At 52.2% G+C, this 7,189-nt stretch overlaps 1 protein-coding gene across 1 annotated transcript in view; it reads left to right on the top strand.

Moving 5' to 3' along the window:
* The first annotated feature begins 487 nt into the window (after positions 1-487).
* GJD4 (gap junction protein delta 4) overlaps positions 488-7,189 on the top strand; it is a 29,001-nt gene continuing 22,299 nt past the window's right edge. The window contains exons 1-2 of the mRNA XM_049705616.1: positions 488-639; positions 4,025-4,184. The gene's annotated coding sequence lies outside the window, so the exon portion shown is untranslated. The remainder of the gene's footprint in view (positions 640-4,024; positions 4,185-7,189) is intronic.

Genomic DNA, 7,189 nt, shown 5'->3' with positions numbered 1-7,189 from the left:
TTACCATAATGATGAAAACAATAGGTTTATCAACACTGCCTATAAATCTACAATTACCTCAAAAATAAAAAGTTTCATTTAGAAACAACTACAGATGGAAAAAATCGGCTTCTTCCCTTCACACACTTTGTTCTCCTTGTTGGCTCGTTGGCGGTTTGTCGAATGTGTGTTGATGTCACAGTTGGTAGAGTGAGAAGTTAACCCGCGGCTCCTAGAACACGTTCCTGCCCCGGAGTCCTAAGGCCCGGCCTCATCCACATGTCCAGTTACGGAGTGTGCCTCTCAGCCCATTTTGCCTCAGACTCGTTGAGGCCTTTGACTTCTTAAAATAAGTGTGATCAGGCCGTCAGCGCCTGTTTAAAGCTGAGCTGGGGAGTGCGGTGAACAGCTGGGAGCTGGTTTGCGTGTGCTGGCAGGGATGCAGCAGGAACAAGGCAGGGCACCGGGCGCTGGCATGCTCGTGCCTTCCAGGTGTACCTCGAAAGGCTTCTAACGTACGCAGAGATTGACATCTGTCCGGCCAACTGGGAGCGGATTGTTCTGGGGGCCATCCTGCTGGCCTCCAAGGCGTGGGACGACCAGGCAGTAGTGGAACGTGGACCACTGCCAGATTCTGAAGGACATCACGGTGGAGGACATGTGAGTGTGGCCGGGGGCCTCTGCAGAGGAAACCCGACCCTTTGTGGACGTGCACAGCGTGGAGTGAGTGAATGTGACTGCACGTCTGTTGTGTGCTGGCTGAGAAAGGACACGGTTGCGGATAGGATTTGCAAAAACCCATATTTCTCATCCTGTGGGTCCCAAGCAGGTACTGGTGACACCTTCTGGTTTGTGAAACTGGTCACTGAAACTGTATTCTAGGCGAACCTTCCTTTACGTTCCTGCTCTCCGTCTGCGGTGAGGTTCATCCCAGCTCTGTACACACTGCAAACGGATGACAGGCAGCAGATGGGCTAAAATGTTACCTGTTTCTGTTCAGTTTCAGAGAGAAGGTGAAATTTAACTGCTTTTGTCACATTTTGCAAGTTCACCTGCTTAAAATGAGCGTTCTGTCCCCGAGGTCCCCCTGTGTGTCCTGGTCAGGCTGCGTGTTCTCCTCTCTCAGGGCACCATCCTAAGCTCACACTTAGCTGCATCCTGGGGGCTGGGTGTACAGGAGGCGGGGTCAGAGCCTCTCGGGAGAAATGAGCTGTTTTGGAAACACTTAATCAGGTTGAACTTCTTATAGTTCCTTACGGTTTACAGGCCTTTCTGACACGATTCTTGCTAATATTTTTCTGGTCTTGTTTGTCTGGCTTCCTTGAGGAAGCTCTGAGCTGGAGCAGGTTCCACTGTGTCCCATCCACATCCAAGTCCCTGGACTCAGTGACCACTACGGGCTCCTGTTCAGCCTGGCCCCCGCTTCCTCTGGTTGCTGGTTCGCTGGGCACCCCATTTTTGTGCTGCCCTGGGAGCACTTGTTTGTGTTTTTGGGTCTTTTGCCAGAGCCTTTTCCTGCTGCAGACCTGTACGACTCCTTCCTGCATCTGTCATTCTTTATTATAAAAAGTAAGACAAATAGGAAGTTTTTGATAGTAAGAAAAATAAAATAAAAATATAAAAAAATTCTTGATTATATTTCAAGGTGAAAACAGTTGCTAAGATAATTGTCATCCAGACAGTAAGTAGGTTGCTTCCACCTTTCAGCTGCTGTGAGTAACACTGTCGTGAACAGGAACACGGGTGTGCAGATACCCCCCTGAGGCCCTGCTCTCTGTTCTTTGGGGTCTGTGCCCAGAAGTGCGATTGCTGCTTGGTGGCTGGTCTTTAAAGTGAGCCCATTTTTCTAGAAAAGCCGACAGGCCATTAGGTGATGAAAACAACTCTCTTTACTCCATTTGCAAGTTGCTAAATGGCATCAGTTCAGTTGGGTTTCTTTACAACGTTGAGCTAAAATATTTCTGAAATATTTTTTGTTTATTGACTTGAATTTATTTATTATAGAGCTTTACTTATTATTTATTATAGAGCTTTATTTCTTCTTAATTATCCCCTTGAGGGCTGTAAATCCATCAAGCCCGTTTTCTGCATCGCTGTTAGTTTTCTGATGGTTTATCACATAACAAGCTGTCTGATGTCCCTGGAGGATGTACTGCTGCCATGTGAAAATTCAAATTTGGGGGATTATTTTTATTTTCTAAATCTTGCCTTAGTTTGAAAACACAGCAGCTCTAAAATCTTTATTCCCCCCAAACTTAAACAGAAACATTCAAGGAAACAAATATTCAGAAAGGCTGTTTTTTCCCTAAGGAACCCTGGGAAACCGTCACCTTGTTCAAAACCAGATTCCTCTTGACTTTAATCCTAGTTATACCCTCAACAAGAGACAGTGGTGTCTAGATACCATTTGAGGCGGACTAGTTCTTTTAACGTTTATACTAAAAGCAAGGTTTTCTTCCTGGCATTGGAGAATGGGATCTGCAGTGGCGCCTCTTGGCCACAGGGCGGCAGTCGGTCCACAGGCAGCTCCCAGGTCGTCCAGGAGAGAGCGCTTCTGCCTTAGCGGTATTTTTGACACACCTTGTTAAAATCTTATCTGAGTTCCAGTATTTCACAGGATGACCTCTTAAGTCTCACGTAAAGGAGGCATAAATACAAGTCATTAAAAGTGTAAAGTTTAGCACAACACACACATTTGGGGCTTTACCTCTTTCTCGAAGCTGCATCGATTAAATGACTGGATGCGACGTCGTGGTCTCTCCCTCGAGGCGCTCAGGCCTTCGATAACGACTTACTGAGGTTTCTCGCTTCTGATCTGCCTGGGAGCTTCCGTCGGGGAACCAGCCACCCTGCTCACCTCCCAGCCTCCCTGCCGCCTCAGTGCTCCCGCCCCCGTTGTCATAGCAGCGCTAAACAGGCTGGGACGGCTGGATGGGGCCCCTGACCGGAAGCAGACGGGCTGCCCCGCCCCCCGCCAGAAGCATCCCGCCCCCACCTGGCTCCTCCCCGCCGGAGCTGGTCGCTTCCGGGGCTCAGTTCAGCTCTCACTTCCGGGAAGCCTTCCCTGGATCCCTCCGCCCAGGCTGAGCTTGGTCCGCTCCTTTCAGTAACAGGAATTATGGAGCGCTAAGCGCATGTTAGGTGCTGAGCTGGGGCCAGGCTGCACCGTCAAATGTCACGGTTTCTGGCTCCGAGGAGACAAGGCGGGGAGACTGTGATAAAGGACAGAAGTGAGCCCTGGGTGCTTCCCCGGGGCGGTGGCCCAGGACCAGGGCTCCCAGACAGACCTGTCGCCGAGCACGCTTCCACCCCTCTCCTCCCCGCAGTAACTACCGAGAAGTAGGCCTGCAGCCTGGGGAAGTTTTCAGATGCATTGTGGCCGCCGTGGTTCGTCTTCATCCAGCTCTAAGTGGGTTGGCTCCCTTATGGACTGGGCACTGTCGTCGAGTGGTTCTCAGCGTGCGAGCAGGCCCAGAAGCAGCTCGTGGGAGTGTTAGGGATGCACGTTCTCGGGCCCGCCCAGACCTGCCGGATCAGACGGGTGGGCCCAGCAGGGGGTCCTCACGTGCCCTGCAGCTGATGGGTGTGCGCTGGGGCTGGGGAACCGCCTCCCCTCCCGTGGTCCCGAGGAAGCCGGTCAGCGTGTCCCCACCGTCTCCTCCCGGGAAGGGCGGTCCTCCAGGTCTTGGGGAGGCCTGACCTCCAGGCTGCTGTCCGCCCTCACTGGACTCCACTTGACGGCTCTCGACTGCATCTTCTGCCCCCTGTTTGAGCCGATGGTTCACGCGGAGAGGTGAGGCCAGAGCCTGCCGTGTGTGTGTGTGTGTGTGTGTGTGTGTGTGTGTGTGTGCGCGCGCACGTGCACAGACACGCTCAGTCTCAGTGTCAGGGTCGCCCTGAAGCCCTTTCTGGTGATCATCCCAGTTAATCAGGCCTCATCCTTCCGGGCACTGGACCTGGTGGACTTGGCTGTGTCCAGCAGCCTGCCCAGGGGGCCGCGGGTGGGGACGGCGGCTGAGTTGTGCGTTTCTGTCTTTCTCTGCAGGAACGAGCTGGAGCGACAGTTCCTCGAATTGCTCCAGTTCAACATCAACGTGTCCTCCAGTGTTTATGCCAAGTATTTTGATCTTCGTTCTCTGGCGGAAGCCAACAAACAGAGCTTCCCCTCGAAGGCCCTGAGCAGGGAGAGGGCCCACAAGCTGGAGGTAAGAGGCGTCGGCGCTCTGCGGGTGCTCTGCTGCCAAGGGAGCTGTGCCTTCAAGGTTGTTCTCGCCACTGCGTGTCGTTGTAAACTAATGACGAGGTGCCTTGGATTTCATTTGTACAGCCTCATATTTTTAATAACCTTCTTAATATCAGTTTTAATTTAATGTGCATTGATTCTATTTTTTTAAATCAAGCAAGTTTTAAACTCCTGTTTTAAAAAAGTGAGCCCACACTTTCCCAGCATGCACTTTTGTAAGGAAAAAGATACCAGATGACCCTATGATTGGGAATCCAAAAAAGGTTTAATTCTGCTTTTATTTTTCATTTTTTCAAAGTATTTTCTTCACAGCCCTGTTAGATCTGGGGCCAGCCCCATTGGTCTTGGCCTGGGTTTTGGGCCGTCACTGTTAAGCTGTGTGACTCTTGTGTCTTATACTTGTGTGTAGCTCAGCTTTGCACTTGCACCTAGCTCTTCCCATCCGACTTTTGACGGCTGAAAGTATGGGGACAGGAAGGATCACAGGTGAGAGTTTCTGCATCTTTATCCCAGCACCGCACGAGACAGGGTTCTCGCCGTGTGACAGCCTGAAAGGCTATCCTGTCAGTCGTTTTGATGGGAGATTATCTGTTCATGAAGTTAGTCAACACACCGAGCACCTGTATCTACCAGGCTTCGCCCATAATGGGGATAGATCAGGACTCAAACCTGTGGCTCCTGCCCTCGTAAAGCTGTATTGCTTTGGTCTGGACAATGGTTCTGACATGACGAGAAAGTAGACACATGTCTTTATCACGATCGGGGAATGTGGCAGAGTCTCTGAGCCTGTCTCTGGAGAGGAGAATGTGTAGAAGGTGCTTTTTGAATGTCAGTTCATGGGGCTCTACAGTCATTTAGTTAATGTCATACTTGAGTAATTTTTTAGTATCTTGAAGCTGATGTGATTACTACCAGGAAGATCTAGGAGAAGCAACTGGAAAATGGTTACTTGGAATTCTAATAGATGGCAGGTAGGAGATCACTATACCCAAATTGATAGTTTTCCGTCACCGGCAATAACCATTAGAGAATATAATGGAGGAAAGGTGCCATTCAAAATTGCAGCAAAGTATAAGCAAGGGAAGAACACAAGCATTGTCCTTACAGTGTGCCCAGCGCAACTTAAGCACTTAGCATACGTTTTTCTTTCTTTCTTTCTTTTTTAGCATATGTTAACTCATGTAATCTTCACCGTGGTTTGAGGGGGTAGCTGCTATTATTATTCCCAGACAAGAATGCTTAGGTTTGGAGAGGAGAACAGCCTTGCCCTGGGCGCACTCACGAGGTTGTAGAGCCTGGAAGCCAGAACGTAGAGCTTGTGTTTCAGCACCGCGCTTCAAGCCCTCGCAGTGCCCCTGCTCAGGGAAAAACCTGTCAAGAAAGTGCTATAGTGTCTGGGTCTTCTCCCCGCCGCAAATTTATTCCAGTCTTAGACCTGCGAGTGTGATCTGTTTGGAGAGGGGGTATTTGCAGATGAGGTCGCACTGGATTAGGGTGGGTCCGGAATCCAATACCAGTGTCCTTCTAAGGAGACGGAGACCGGAGACTTGGGGGCAAGACCACACGGTGACAGCAGAGACTGGAGTGGGAGAGGCAAGGAAGGGGGCTTCGCTGGAGCCTGGAGCGAGCGTGGCCAATGCCTTGATTCCCGACTTGCAGCCTCCAGAACCATGAGAAAGTCAAGTTCTGCTGTTGGAAGGCATCCAGCCTGTGGCAATTTGTTGCCGCAGCTCCAGGAACCTCAGAGACGTGCAGAACCTAAATAGAGAAAGTGCTCAGTGCTCCTTGGAAAAGGGCCGGACGGGATGCACCGTGTTCCTGATGTAAACACGTCCGTCTGCACCCCCTTTCCGCTGCCCCCTCCATCCAGGGGATTCCTGTCACCCAGTCCTGTCCCGACTGAGGACCTTTCTCTGAGCTGTGATTTCTGTCTGGCGCGTTTCCCCCCACGGATTTGCGTGAGAAACTCTTCTCATTCCGACGCCCCTCAGATGTCACTTCGTCCCAGAGGCCTGCTGTGGCCAGCCCGTGGAAGGCAGCCCGCCCTGCCACCCTCACGGTGAGGACCCGGCATGGCCCTCGGCATCTCAGCTCCCTGGCCCCGTCTTCACATCCCCCCGCACCCCGAGTGTGGCCCCGGAGGGAAGGAGGGAGGTCAGAGAACCGAGACAGAGCCGGCCTCGAGGGTGCCTTAGGGAAAGGAACGTGTGTGAGATCTGGATACACCTGGAGAAGGAGGGGGTTCCACTCAGGAGTCCTCCCCGTCGCCCCTCCCCATGCATCAGCCCTCCCCCGTCCCCTGCCCCCCTCCATACCTCCCCTCCTCGCTCCTTCCTCCTGTCTGGGCATTGCTGAGGCCCAGCGCTGGGGAGACCTTCCCCTCGGTAGAGATGCACATGCAAACATGAAAGACTTTGGAAGTCAGCCAGGGAAGTCTGAACAGTATCTCAAACGTAGCTTTTCCCCCAGAAACAACGCTGCTGCCTCATATTAGGTGCTTCCGATGCACAGAGCTTCTCACCCGCGCCCTGGGCAGCTCCCTGATGGGGCAGAGCAGAGCTGGTCCCCACAGTCCCCAGCTGGGCTGGAGTCAGGAGGGCAGAGTGACTTGGTAAAGACTGTAGCATCAGCCCCAGCCTGTCTCCAGCTGCCCCTAAAACCATCTCATGGGCAGGTCCCACCCGTCACCGGAATCTCCAGAGCCTTGTCCTTGGCGGGGAGACAGCTGCACCCTTTGAGCCTTTTAAGAAGGCTTAGCAGTACCTACCAGCATGAGCGGCATATAGGGCTGTTATTTTTATAGCTGCTAAATCCAGATGCCACGCAAATGGTGGGCCCAGTCTGCTCACGGCATCCTGCGGACTCCAGGCACGGCTGTTTCGAAGCGCTGGCTCGGCTTCCGGTGACGCCCTTCCCATCGGGTCTCAGCTTGAGTGCTTTAGACAGGCTGGACTCTGGGGATTTCAT

Source organism: Orcinus orca, chromosome 2, assembly GCF_937001465.1.
Source record: "Orcinus orca chromosome 2, mOrcOrc1.1, whole genome shotgun sequence".
Taxonomy (NCBI): Eukaryota; Metazoa; Chordata; class Mammalia; order Artiodactyla; family Delphinidae; genus Orcinus; species Orcinus orca.
The sequence above is the reverse complement of the archived record's forward strand: the minus strand, read 5'-3'. Positions and strand labels throughout refer to the sequence as shown.